Consider the following 15,257-nt stretch of genomic DNA (forward strand, 5'->3'; position numbering starts at 1 on the left):
TATTGCAATTTGGACGAGTGTGCCCTGAAGCTCTGCAGTGATGACAGTTATGCAGCTTCCTTTTTTGAGACTTTTTATTATTGTCTTTCTTAGTCCTAGGGTTCCTAGTCTCTTTCTTTTCAACCTTAAGGGTGCTCTTAAAATAGATTTGCCTTTGACTATGTTCTCACTAGCTATTTCAGTTTTAGTGTTAACATTCTTAGAAATATCATCATTAGCAGGTGAGGCAAACACAATGTTACTAGAAGAGGCAATATTAGGAGATATAGAGAATTCATACCCCAATCTAGTCTTGTCAGAAGTAGATTTCTGAAAGCTCAGCATCTTGTCTAGCTTTGCACTAGAAGTCCTCTCTAGTTGAACTCTGACTTGGAACAGCTCCGCTTCAAGCTTCTTTGTCCTTTTAGCAAGGAAGTTGTTCTCGAACCGCAAAGCTCCAATGGTCTGATTTGCTTCATTAAACTTTGTGGATAGCTCTTCTCGATCAAGTTCCCCATTGCTCAGCTTCTTGGTGGCCAACCTATACAGTTTCTCATGCTTTTTTGAAACCTTGTATAATTTTGCATAGGCTGTATGGATGTCATCCTGCTCATCTATCTTTTCAAATTTTGGCTCCACTAAGTCTTCTTCTTCATCAGCAACTTCCATAATCCCTTTAGGAGGATCGACTGTAGCAGTGAAAGCATTTAAAATTCCCTCATCATCTGTCATTGGACTTAGTTTCAGCTTCAGTGTCACTCAAGGTTGCAGCAAGTGCCTTACCTTTTTTAGTAGCCTTGAGATATGTTGGGCATTCCTGTTTCATATGTCCAAAACCATGACAGCCAAAACACTTAGGACTAGAAGGAATGGTGTATTGACCACCATCTTTAGAGTCTTTCTTCCCTTTGTTCTGTCCCTTGGACTAAGACGTATTTCCTTGCCATTGGTCCTTATCTAATCCTTTCACATTGGCATTCTTGATGAACTTCTTGAATTACCTAGTGATGTAGAATTCCATCTTTGAATTTTCATCTTCAAAGGATTCATCCTTCTCATTACTTTTGGTCTTCAGTGCCAAATTCTTTCCTTTGCTTGCTTTCCCTAGTCTTGTCAACCCTAGTTCATAGGTTTGCAAGTTTCCAAACTACTCTATCAAAGGAATAGATTCAATATCCTTTGATTCCTTAATGACAATGATCTTGGAATAGAATCTTTTAGGCAGAGACCTTAGCACCTTTCTCACAACCTTGGGTTTAGGAATAGTTTCCCCAAGATTAAAGGCTAAGTTGACTATGTCCTTGAGTTTGGAATAGAACTCATCGAATGACTTATCCTCCTCCATCTTGATCTCATTTTTAATGGCCTTAGTTCCTTCATAGGTCGTTTGGAGAATAGTCCATTCTTTCTTTGCAGTTTCAGTCGAGGATATTTTCTTAAATTTCTCATTCGTGACTACACTGAAAATGGCTTTCCATGCTCTGTTGTTGAAGTTTGCTGCTTTGATCTTTGCATCATCCCAATTAGCCGACATTTTTTTTGGCTTAGATCAACTAATCTTCACAGCTTGCCACACTTTCTCGTTTAAAGACTGCAAGAAAGCTCTCTTGCGTACTTTCTAGTATGCACAGTTAGTGTCATCAAATAAAGGTGGAATAATTAAAGACTGTCCTTTATCCATGATAATAGGGGTTAATGGATCATACAACAATGATTAAAACCTAATCAGAGTGTGTCTGTGCTGATACCACTTGATAGGGCAAAAATGTATTGACCTATTGCAAATTAATTAATTACCAAAGTTAATTAATTAGGTTTAATTACATGCAATGGCGTGGTAGAACAAAAAAAATCACTAACTAAACTAAATGCAGCGAAAATTATATTTGACACGATGATTTGTTTATGAATGGGGAAAACCACTAAAGCAAAAACCTCACCGGATGATTTTAAGGTCATCACTTTTAAGAATAGACTAATCAATAATCAAACGATTACAAATAAAAGGAATCTTACCAACTACCCTTGGCCTATCCCAAATTACCAACCTACAATTGAATCTTCACTTCAATACCCAATTGGACTTGATCTTGTAGTAATACTCTTTCCATTTAATGCACGAATGCTAGTACGCGACTAACTCCAGCAACTTGAAGAAGGTTGTTGGTTGCAAATTTCTTCACTTCATGCACAATGAAGATCAAGAAGCTCTTGGTTACAAAACCCTTTGGCGTAAAAACACAGTAGCTTCTTTCAGAGAAAATAAGGCAATAGGTTACTCAATGCATGTGTGATGACCTTTAAAATAAGCCTTATATATGTCTAGGATTGTGAGAAAATAAACCTAACACATACACATCAGCTTGGGCCGAAATCATATTTGAAAATTCTGATTCCGTAAGTCTTGACAGATCAACTTGTATCGAGCTTTAACATTAAATCTCGATAGAAAAAATTCTGTCGAGACTTCTGCCGAGTTTTAGTAAATAACTCTTTCTTCACTTGTTTTTTGGTCAGATCTTCATGACTTTAACACTTGACTTGAACTCTTGTTTCTTGAAGTACTAAACCAATCCTAGATCTACCCAATTACAAATAAAGTGCATTTTGTCAAAAAATTAGCCAGTTACATAAAATATGTCTTTAACATACATATTTGGCTTCAATCTGTAGAAAAGCAGATGACAGTGCCTCCCCTATTTGGGCACAAATCACATACGAAGATAATTCAGTCTGGGAAGAGGCAATGGCAAGCTTTTTGCCATAGATAATGGAATTAAGATGGGCTTCTCTAGGGTTATCTTTGAAGGAGATGCGAAATTGATCTTGTTGCCATATGTAGATCCAAATAGTAACTCTCATTGGCAGGCATCCTCATCATGGATCATATTTCCTACCTTTAATTTGTAATAATATATTTGATTGGAAATTCTATGTTGTAAAAAGAGACATTTGAACTCTCAACCTCATTCTGTTGGACAATGGGAGTCCTTTTTGTAAGTGAGAGTGCATCTTGGGTGACAGCTTCAATTTTATTTTATAGGAAATTGTTGAACAATAAAGTGTCTGAAACTGCACGATCTTAAATGAAATTACAGTCAACTCCTACAAATCAACTGATTAATGAACACAATACAATAGAATTTGCTTAATGACCATGGCCTTCTGAAATATTTCTAATAAAAACATCAAGATTTGCATCAGATGACCCACCTTTTGCAATTGCTCGTCGACTTGACTTCTGAAGTTCTTTTGCTCTTTGCCTCATCGCATTCATCTCATCGCTTTTGTTATCCACAAACCTTTTCACAAGCTCTGAAATTTCACGTCTTGTCAGAACTCCAACATCTTTCTTAACCTTCCATCCAATCTTCCAATCCTCCACGATGTGTTTACTGATTGGGTCTTGATCCCAAAATATAGGATAAGTAAGCATTGGTACACCAGCGAAAACAGCCTCAAGAGTGGAATTCCAGCCACAATGTGTCCAAAACCCTCCTATTGAGGAGTGGCACAACACCTTCAATTGGTTACACCAAGGCACCACTAGGCTCATATCACCACTACAATCATTGAACCAACCAGTTTCTCCACGTGACACCCACAAGCTCCGAACACCACTGTCCCTTATACCACCAATAATTTCATCCATTTGGGCATTTGAAACCGAAAGAAAAACTTCCCATTGAGATGTACAACACTGAACATGGAGGTTGAGTGATGATGCCGAAAAAATCACCAATAAGTTGCAAGCACTCTCCAACTCGAGTCAACACCTGCAAAGAGAAAACAAAGAGACCTTAACAGAGAGCACCGGTGTGGTGCCGGCCAAAAACCCTTCGAAGGTCAAGTTAGTATTTCTTCGCAACCCTAGAGTGCCAGAGTTGAGTCAATTGTGCGTACCTTGATATCTAGGGTTTCTGGGGTATTTATATTGGCGTAGATTTTCCTTTCCTTTTAGGATACAACTTCCTTCTTGAGTTCTTTTCCATATAGGAGTCTTCTCAAGCGCGTGGTGCAAGAAATTTAAGTGTACATGCTTGCGTGGAGATAAAGCAAAAGTTGACTCAAATATATCAGGTGACATACAACCTAGAATCTACAACTAATGCATATATGACGGATACTCAATAAAATCCAACCGTCCTATTCCTCTCCGTCCCTTCAAGTTCAATGGAGATATCCGTCTACTATTTTTATCCCCTTCAATTGCCCCCTTCAGTCCTTGGATCCGTCTTTGAAACCTGACGGATTCATGGAATGACTTATAAAGCAACATATTGAGATAGGATGGTATTAGCGTACCATGACGGAGGACACGTGGCTTGTATTTCTGGCGAAGGACACGTGGTCCTTATGGATTGGCTGTTTCCCAAAAACAAGGCGTCGCTTCGTATTCCGCGCCCTTCGCTCTATAAAAGCCTACCATTTCTCCCTTCATTTTCTCTTCCTATTGAAAATTTGAGAGCAGAGCGCCACCGTCATTACTACCATGAATTCTTGTCGTCCAGCTAATCTTTCCGTCGTCTCGCATCAAAAGCCATCTCAATCCGGTATGTGCTCCAAACCCTTCTCCCGTCTTTTTCTTTATTTTATTATTAATTTATGCACTTCAGACCCGTCAGCCTCTTAGGTTATACCTTCATAAATGTAGGTTATGTTTAGTGTGTCAAGTAATCAGTCGTTTGTCTGCGACGGGGCGGGCTACGATGAAAGATACCTGTCAGGTCCAAGAGAACCTGACACTTCAAGTGAAGAAAGGAATCCGTCCAGTACCTCTTCTTCCCTAGATGAAGGTCTGGAGACAGATAGTTCAGAGTCGTCAAGTAGTGACCTAGACGGTGTGGATCCCCCCGTTCAATCTACGATTGGACTGGACGGTCTCAGAGAGTTCGTCATGCTACCCCTCTGGACGGTAAACGATTTTAGGTCCACAATCACCGAATCCCACCTCCGAACACTTAGGACCAAGTATCAAATACCAGATAACATCCGTCTACGTCTTCCCGAAAAATCTGAAAAATGTTACTACAGGGGGGTCGACGGTGTTGGGATCTATGAGCAAGCCTTAAAGGCGGGGCTCAGATTTCCTTTAAGTTCTCTCCACCTTCATCTTCTTCAGTACCTTGGCCTATCCATCACCAAAATCTCCCCAAACGCCTGGAGAGTATTCATTGGGGTAGAAGTTTTGTATGGGGCAATGTCTGACGGTGCTCGAAGGTTGACGGTGGAAGAATTCTTCCACTGTTATCGTCCAACAGAGATCGTCAAGTCAAAGGGGATGTACAGTTTTGTTGCTAGAAGCCCATTGTTGAGGCTCGTCATTGATACATCGGATTCAAATAGAGACTGGAAGAGTCGTTATTTCTTTTTGGAAGGGGACGAATGGATGTGTCATCTAGGGGATAGAACTTACATGCCCGTCGACACTACATGGGGCATAATGCCTCCGTCGGGTATGCCATTGCTTTAGTTTCCGTCCAGTTGATCTTTGAACGTTGGTTTATTCTTTAAGGTCTAACCATCTTTTGTTGCAGCTCGGGACCGTCCACAAGTTGACTTAGAGCAGTGGAGTTTTCTGGAGAAAATTTTTAACAAGAGGAAACTGCAAGAGAGGACGTGGGCTCAACTCGTCACCCTCGATACTCTACACTGGTATTGTGACGGACCCGAACCTTAATCCACCGCCCGTCGTTACGATAACAGCGTTCGAAAACGTAAGTTCATCGTAACTCTATCCGTCTTCTTTAAGTGAGTATTTTTACCCTTGCCTTTCACATCCGTCTTTGATTTACAGAGATGGATGCTGCTAAGAGGAGAGGCTTCATTAAACAACAGGCAGCAAAGAAAAAGCAGGAGGTGGGTCAAACAAGGGGGATGGCTCCACCTGTACCGTCAAAACGAAATCAACAAGAAAAAGCGGACCGTCCTCCAAAGAAGCAAAAGACCACGCCAGAGCCCGTCGTGGCATTGGAAGCCGAGAAAACACCCGTCAAGCATGGAAAGGGCAAAGGCTTGATGAAGGGTCCAGTACCCATTGGGGAGAAACCACCTGTTCTCTTTCGGGAAGATTCAAGTTATGCCCTTGAAAAGCTATCGTCTATCCTGACGGCTGATGATTACGAGGACCTCGGCAACCATGCGAGGGAGGCGATGGGAGAGACGAGCCTCTTCACCATTGCATAGGTAATTTTAAATTCGTCTTCTAGTTCTGTTAAGTTCTTTTTCACCCGTCATTAACATCGCGTTTGTATTTTGTGCCCAGGCCATGCTGATGATGAAAGGGTTATTTAGCCGTTGTCTCAATCACGAGATGACCATGGACCGTCTAAGGAAGAAGAACAAGACGATGGAGGATGAGCTTCACGACCTGAAGACCCATAAAATCAACATGGACAGAAAGCTCAAATGCTCGGAGCAGGTCAGGGGTGAGGTTGAAAAGGAGAATGAGCAATTGCGCAAAATTTTGAAGGACAAGGAGAAGGAACTAAAGGACACAAAGGCTAAACTCCATAATGCAAAGGAGATAGCCGTCCAGGAATATCGCGACTCCGACCTCCTTCTGACAGAGCTTGGGAGCTCCTTTGCTGACGGATTCGACGACGCCATCCGTCAGGTGAAATCGTCGTATCCTGATCTAGATGTATTCCACATCTCAATTGAAGCTCAGGGGCAAACACTTGCACAATCCGTCCGTTCAGAAAGCACGGATGAAGTGTTTGCCGTCGCCGCTCCAGTTGACGAAGGTCAAGCTCTTCCTCCAAGTCAACCAAATGACGGTCAGATGATTGAGAACTCCTCGCCGAAGAATAAGTAGTAATACTTTTTTTTTTTTTTGGTAAAAATTCTTGCCGTTGTAAGCAAACTGGTTGAACCGTCGTTTATAATCATACTATTTAACTTATCGAATCTTTTAATGCTTATTTGCTCGTTTATTATCCGTCGTACATTAAATGCACGTTTATCCCGTTTAAATAATCCCGTCTACTGTGAGGGACTTTGGATGTCCGTCCTTTATTCGGGCGGGATTTTCATGTTTTTTTGAGACCCGTCCACTTTGTGGATCTTGGATAATTTGTTCCCTTTTGTGGACTTGGTTGGACATCACCTTTTAGGATGGTCCGTCCACTTTGTGAACTTTGTAGAATTTTCATCCTTTGGATGATACGTCCACTTTGTGGACTCCCAGAATTTTCATCCTTTGGATGATCTGTCCACTTTGTGAACTTTGTAGAATTTTCATCCTTTGGATGATCCGTCCACTTTGTGGACTCGCAAAATTTTCATCCTTTGGATGATCCGTCCACTTTGTGGGCTCGTAGAATTTTCATCCTTTGGATGATCCGTCCACTTTGTGGGCTCGTAGAATTTTCATCCTTTGGATCCGTCATAGTTCTCGATGTTTGGCATGTGAAATTTTGGAGGAAGGGGGCACGAAGTCACGGGCGTTGTGAATGGCGAATCTGTTCTGTGGACTAGGTCGTCCAAGTCGCTAGATATTCGTCCCCTCAAGGCACTCATCATCACGTCCATACGTTTCCTCATCTGCTGCATCTCAGCTGCGATGTGAGGTGGTAGGGAGTCCGAGACGGACGGCGGGTTTGTCTCCGGCTGATCTGGTCTAGTCGGTGCAGTGCTACCTTCAGGCCCGACAGCGTTCCTCCCTTCCGGGCTCGCGACTTCCTGGTCTTCCTCTGGTGCACTTTGATGTGCATTTCTTTGTCGCAGTTGCTCTTCTAAATCATGATTCTGTTTAGTGAAGCGCTCAACAACCGCAGCAAGCGTTTGGACTTGCCTTTCTAGCGCTATAGCATGCGGTTCTTCGCCTTGATTGTTGATTGTCGCCATCGATCTGGTGAGTACCATGCAACTTTTTGTCTTAGGAATAGAGCAAAGGCTAAATAGTCTTCCCTACACCCTCGATTTCCCACAGACGGCGCCAACTGATGATATCGAAAAAATCACCAATAAGTTGCAAGCACTCTCCAACTCGAGTCAACACCTGCAAAGAGAAAACAAAGAGACCTTAACAGAGAGCACCGGTGTGGTGCCGACCAAAAACCCTCCGAAGGTCAAGTTAGTATTTCTTCGCAACCCTAGAGTGCCAGAGTTGAGTCAATTGTGCTACTGCTGCCCTGACCTCATCTACAAGGTCAAGTTCTAGACGTAATGCTTCATTATTCTTGCTCTCGTCATAGCTTTCCACGCGGTAGCTCGTTAGTCCCACTTCTGCCGGTATGAGGGCCTCAGTACCATATGCCAATCGAAACGGTGTTTCTCCTGTTGGCGTTCTTACCGTTGTCCTGTACGCCCATAGAACACTTGGTAGTTCGTCTGGCCATATGCCCTTTGTGGATGATAATTCTAGTCCACAAAGTGGACGGATCATCCAAAGGATGAAAATTCTACAAAGTTCACAAAGTGGACGGACCATCCTAAAAGGTGATGTCCAACCAAGTCCACAAAAGGGAACGAATTATCCAAGATCCACAAAGTGGACGAGTCTAAAAAAATCATGAAAATCCCGCCCAAATAAAGGACAGACATCCAAAGTCCCTCACAGTAGACGGGATTATTTAAACGGGATAAACGTGCATTTAATGTACGACAGATAATAAACAAGCAAATAGGCATTAAAAGATTCGATAAGTTAAATAGTATGATTACAAACGACGATTCAACCAGTTTGCTTACAACGGCAAGGATTTTTACAAAAAAAAAAAGAAAAAAAAAGTATTACTACTCATTCTTCGGCGAGGAGTTCTCAATCATCTGACCGTCATTTGGTTGACTTGGAGGAAGAGCTTGACCTTCGTCAGCTGGAGCGGTGACGGCAAACACTTCGTCTGTGCTTTCTGAACGGACGGATTGTGCAATTGTTTGCCCCTGAGCTTCAATTGAGATGTGGGATACATCCAGATTAGGATACGACGACTTCACCTGACGGATGGCGTCGTCGAATCCGTCAGCAAAGGAGCTCCCAAGCTCTGTCAGAAGGAGGTCGGAGTCGCGATATTCCTGGACAGCTATCTCTTTTGCATTATGGAGTTTAGCCTTTGTGTCCGTCAGTTCCTTCTCTTTGTCCTTCAAAATTTTGCGCAATTGCTCATTCTCCTTTTCAACCTCACCCTTGACCTGCTCTGAGCATTTGAGCTTTCTGTCCATGTTGATCTTATGGGTCTTCAGGTCGTGAAGCTCATCCTCCATCGTCTTGTTCTTCTTCCTCAGACGGTCCATGGTCGTCTCATGATTAAGACAACGGCCAAATAACCCTTTCATCATCAGCATGGCCTGGGAACAAAATACAAACGCGATGTTAATGACGGGTGAAAAAGAACTTAACAGAACTAGAAGACGAATTTAAAATTACCTGTGCAATGGTGAAGAGGCCCGTCTCTCCCATCGCCTCCGTTGCATGGTTGCCGAGGTCCTCGTAATCATCAGCCATCAGGATAGACGATAGCTTTTCAAGGGCATAACTTGAATCTTCCCGAAAGAGAACGGGTGGTTTCTCCCCAATGGGTACTGGACCCTTCATCAAGCCTTTGCCCTTTCCATGCTTGACGGGCGTTTTCTCGGCTTCCAATGCCACGACGGGCTCTGGCGTGGTCTTTTGCTTCTTTAGAGTACGGTCCGCTTTTTCTTGTTGATTTCGTTTTGACGGTACAGGTGGAGCCGTCCCCTTTGTTTGACCCACCTCCTGCTTTTTCTTTGCTGCCTGTTGTTTAATGAAGGCTCTCCTCTTGGCGGCATCCATCTCTGTAAATCAAAGACGGATGTGAAAGGCAAGGGTAAAAATACTCACTTAAAGAAGACGGATAGAGTTACGATGAACTTACGTTTTCGAACTCTGTTATCGTAACGACTGGCGGTGGATGAAGGTTCGGGTCCGTCACAATACCAGTGTAGAGTATCGAGGGTGACGAGTTGAGCCCACGTCCTCTCTTGTAGTTTCGTCTTGTTAAAACTTTTCTCCAGAAAACTCCACTGCTCTAAGTCAACTTGTGGACGGTCCCGAGCTGCAACAGAAGACGGTTAGACCTTAAAGAATAAACCAACGTTCAAAGATCAACTGGACGGAAACTAAAGCAATGGCATACCCGACGGAGGCATTATGCCCCATATAGTGTCGACGGGCATGTAAGTTCTATCCCCCGGATGACACATCCATTCATCCCCTTCCAAAAAGAAATAACGACTCTTCCAGTCTCTATTTGAGTCCGGTGTATCACTGACGAGCCTCAACAATGGGCTTCTAGCAACAAAACTGTACATCCCCTTTGACTTGACGATCTCTGTTGGACGATAACAGTGGAAGAATTCTTCCACCGTCAACCTTCGAGCACCGTCAGACATTGCCCCATACAAAACTTCTACCCTAATGAATACTCTCCAGGCGTTTGGGGAGATTTGGGTGACGGATAGGCCAAGGTACTGAAGAAGATGAGGGTGGAGAGAACTTAAAGGAAATCTGAGCCCCGCCTTTAAGGCTTGCTCATAGATCCCAACACCGTCGACCCCCCCGTAGTAACATTTTTCAGATTTTTCGGGAAGACGTAGACGGATGTTATCTGGTATTTGATACTTGGTCCTAAGTGTTCGGAGGTGGGATTCGGTGATTGTGGACCTAAAATCGTTTACCGTCCAGAGGCGTAGCATGACGAACTCTCTGAGACCGTCCGGTCCAATCGTAGATTGAACGGGGGGATCCACACCGTCTAGGTCACTACTTGACGACTCTGAACTATTTGTCTCCAGACCTTCATCTAGGGAAGAAGAGGTACTGGACGGATTGCTTTCTTCACTTGAAGTGTCAGGTTCTCTTGGACCTGACGAGAATCTTTCATCGTAGCCCGCCCCGTCGCGGACAAACGACTGATTACTTGACGCACTAGACATAACCTACATTTATGACGGTATAACCTAAGACGCTGACGGGTCTGAAGTGCATAAATTAACAATAAAATAAAGAAAAAGACGGGAGAAGGGTTTGGAGCACATACCGGATCGAGATGGCTTCCGATGCGAGACGACGGAAAGATTAGTTGGACGACAAGAATTCACGGTAGTAATGACGGTGGCGCTCTGCTCTCAAATTTTCGATAGGAAGAGAAAATGAAGGGAGAAATGGCAGGCTTTTATAGAGCGAAGGGCACGGAATACAAAGCGACGCCTTGTTTTTGGGAAACAACCAATCCATAAGGACCACGTGTCCTTCGCCAGAAATACAGGCCACGTGTCCTTCATCATGGTACGCTAATACCGTCCTATCTCAATATATTGTTTTATAAGTCATTCCATGAATCCGTCAGGTTTCAAAGACGGATCCAAGGCCTGAAAGGGGCAACTGAAGGGGATAAAAATAGTAGACGGATATCTCCATTGAACTTGAAGAGACGGAGAGGAATAGGACGGTTGGATTTTATTGAGTATCCGTCATATATGCATTAGTTGTAGATTCTAGGTTGTATGTCACCTGATATATTTGAGTCAACTTTTGCTTTATCTCCACGCAAGCGTGTATACTTAAATTTCTTGCACCACACGCTTGAGAAGACTCCTATATGGAAAAGAACTCAAGAAGGATGTTGTATCCTAAAAGGAAAGGCAAATCTACGCCAATATAAATACCCCAGAAACCCTAGATATCAAGGTACGCACAATTGACTCAACTCTGACACTCTAGGGTTGCGAAGAAATACTAACTTGACTTTCGGAGGGTTTTTGGCCGGCACCACACCGGTGCTCTCTGTTAAGGTCTCTTTGTTTTCTCTTTGCAGGTGTTGACTCGAGTTGGAGAGTGCTTACAACTTATTGGTGATTTTTTCGGCATCATCATTGAGAATCAAGCCACTGGAGATAGTTGACACCATTGATAGAATTAGCTATAGAAGCATTCTTTTCTTCAAGTTCTAAGTAAGGTATGGCAGGTCCAATAGGGTAGACAGGGATAGGTAAGTTGGCTTTTATAGCGTCAATGGCTTCAGCTTCAAGTTCGTGAAAGGTGGTGAATAGAAGATACTGCGCTCTCTTGGACACGCTTGAAATACCTTCCAGGACTCCAGGCAAGACTAGTCTACCATCTCCATACGTAAAGGTGGGAAGATCAGCAATACGGATAGTAGAAACTCCAGGGATGTAGTCCACAAGCTCATCACCCCGTTCTTAATAAAACACATATAGAAAGTAATATAAGTGAAAAGCCTAAATACTAGAAACTGCCTTAGAACATGAAGCCAAAAAAAAAGGGATATAATGCGAAGCTTTAGCTTCTTTAGTAGCATTTTTTTGGGTCGATCTTTTAACGCATGAGTAGAAGATATTTTTTTTGATAATCACTTCCCGTGATGTGGAATATCTAACATTGCAACTATACAAAACTTTGATAGCAAAAAAAAGCAGTTTGTGGGTCATGTACCATATTGGTTGACTGTTTGGACTTTGATTTGATGACCACCTTAATAGTTAGTTAATTTGAAATATAGATATACATAGTAAGTTTCAGTTAACTCAACTGATAAAGTCTCTGAGGTTGAATAAGAGATTTAGAATTCAATTTTCACCTATACCAAAAACTGATTTATGTCTTGTTTTGATGATAAAAAGCTCTATTATCATCAAGAGCGAATCCCATAAGTTGAAACTCTCTCTAATTTATATATATATATATATATATATATATATATATATCCATAATCAATTTTTTTTAAATGTAATTTATGTTAAAATAATAATGCAATTTAGGCCCATTAACTCTACCTAAGAATTATTTTATTTCTTGAAGTTTGAAGTTAGTCATTTTAGCTCGGTAACTTTGCTTGAAAATCGTTTGTCATTTAATTTGAAGTTTGTCACTTTAGTCTAGACATTAAATTATTACTAAATAAAATAATTTTTGGGCAAAGTTATCAAATTAAAATCATCACTTTCAAATTTAGAGGATTAAAATCATTTTTTGATAAAATTACCATACTAAAGTAACCAACAAACTTTTAGAACGAAAATTATTTTAAAATAAAATCAACAAATGTAAATTGCATTTTTGGCTAAAAGATACCTTTAATAGGTCTTTCTTAGTTTATTATTGGGTTTAGTTAACAAGTGTCTTTGAAGTATTTATTAATGGATCATTTTAGAGATGATTGGGTATTATTTTTATTAAAAATTAAGAAAAAAAATTAGCTGACAAGAAAATTATTTACTTTTTTTTTTTTTTTCTCTTTTCTATATAAAGTCACTTTTCTAAGTTTTCTTATGCATCTGTCCCAAAATATTAACAGAGCACGTGAGTCCAAAAGTTTTTCATGCACGTTTAGAGTGTGTTTGTCTTTGAAGAAAAAAAAAAAAAAGGAAAGAAATTTTTTTGAAATGTGTTTGGTTGGATGGAGAGGTAAGAAAATAAATGGTGGGTCTGTGTTTTCTCCTCTAGCTTGCCAAAAAATTTTCTCTCCAAAATAGAGATAAAACTAATGGGAAAAAATAGAGCTGCTTAATGGATGAAAATGGCTATATGGACTTGTACATGAGCTTACATTTATTTATTTATTTTTTCCTTGTTCTAGGTTGCCACCTTTTTTTTTTTAATTTTTTTTTTATGAACATTACTTCTTTACTTGGTTTTTTTCTTTTGATTTACTTCGCAGGCATCCCGTGTATGTTTTCGTTTTTTTTTTTGTGTTTTTTTATTTTGTTCTGTTTTTTTTTTTTTAGATGTGGTTTTTTTTATAATAAATTTAGGTTATAGCTTTTTTTTTTTGGGTTTTTTGTCACTTTTTTTGTTTTAATTAGACATTATTTTTTAATAAAGATATATGAGTAAATTTATACAAACATATTTTTTCTATCCTCCTACTTTTCCACTCTCAACCAAACAAAAAGAAAACAAAATTAAAATTTTTCTATACTTCCAATTCTTCAACAAAAGGGAACCTTATTTTTTAGTTTATGCCTTTTAAGGGATAAATTACAAACCAAGTCTCACGATATACTATAATATAAGATAATATAGATAACCTAAGGATATGGTTTTGACTCACCTGACAAATCAACCGGGAAATGTTGGTTCTGCACGAGCAGTTCAAAATGATGCAACACTGAGAACACCATCGCCGGCATAGGATAAAGTGAGGCCACCGGAATATTCCTTCGGTTCCCCAAGCCGATAGCCCAAAATACATGAGTATCAGCCACGATGGCTTTCACCGGCGGCTGAAGGCGGTCCAGGAGCTCCTCAAAGTGCACTTCCATCTTCGTATTCACGGCTTTCACAAAGCCCGGAAAATCTTTCCCACGACCCACCTCGGAAGGTATGCAATTGGGTACGGTGGCGAAGTGTATCTTAGCTGGTGGCTTTGGCTCTGAGCTGATGAATCCGAGCCACTCTTCGGTGACGACGAAGCCGATGAGAATATCGGCGGTTTTTGAAGCCATAAGCTTGCACAGATTCATCATAGCGTTGATGTGGCTGCGACCGGGATACGGCATAGCCACCACATGGCAGACGGTTGGCTCAGGCTGCTCTGTTTTTGCAGGATCCATTTTGGTGGAAACTGATGAGATTGAGGAAAGATAATACAAACGAAACTACTACAAAGTAGTCCGAGCAAGATGGACTGACGTGAGAGAGAATAAATTATATGTAGTGATGTGTATGTGAAAAACTACAGAACTAAATAAAACTTGGTCATCTTATTCAATGAATTGAATATACATCAAGGCTCTGTTTTTACGGACCCAACAGTAAATACTTAATAAATTAGATTTTAATATTTTTGTCACAACTTGCTATGTGGTAAGTTGTAATTAGTGAAGATGTAGACTTTTTTTTTTTTTCACCATTTATAACTCATTATATGATAAAATTGTAACATATATTGTGTAAAATGTTACGTTATTAACATTTATTTCTCTAGTATACTGAGCAAGCCAAAGAAGACTCTTATCTATCCGACAAGTACTTAATTGCACGCGTGTAGCACGTGCACAGCCTTAAACTTGGAGCAGAACTGATGATTTGTGCTTCTTTCTTCAAGATCTTCTGATAATGTGAGATACTAGTAACTTTGGCAAGGGAATATATTAAGATTCCAATACATATGTGACACACACACACACACATATATATATATATATATATAATATCACCCAAATGACGACATTGCCTCTACTATAATTTTGATTTTTTGGATAATTGGATAGTTGAGGAAAGAGGGATTACTTTGAACATTACATGTTCCTATTGAAATCACTAAGATTTAAGAACAATTTGAGATTCAACT

At 40.8% G+C, this 15,257-nt stretch overlaps 1 pseudogene; it reads right to left on the reverse strand.

Moving 5' to 3' along the window:
* Positions 1-3,028: 3,028 nt before the first annotated feature.
* On the reverse strand, positions 3,029-14,560 carry LOC142617778 (UDP-glycosyltransferase 87A2-like; annotated as a pseudogene).
* Positions 14,561-15,257: the final 697 nt, after the last annotated feature.

Source organism: Castanea sativa, chromosome 11, assembly GCF_040712315.1.
Source record: "Castanea sativa cultivar Marrone di Chiusa Pesio chromosome 11, ASM4071231v1".
In the NCBI taxonomy this organism is placed as follows: Eukaryota; Viridiplantae; Streptophyta; class Magnoliopsida; order Fagales; family Fagaceae; genus Castanea; species Castanea sativa.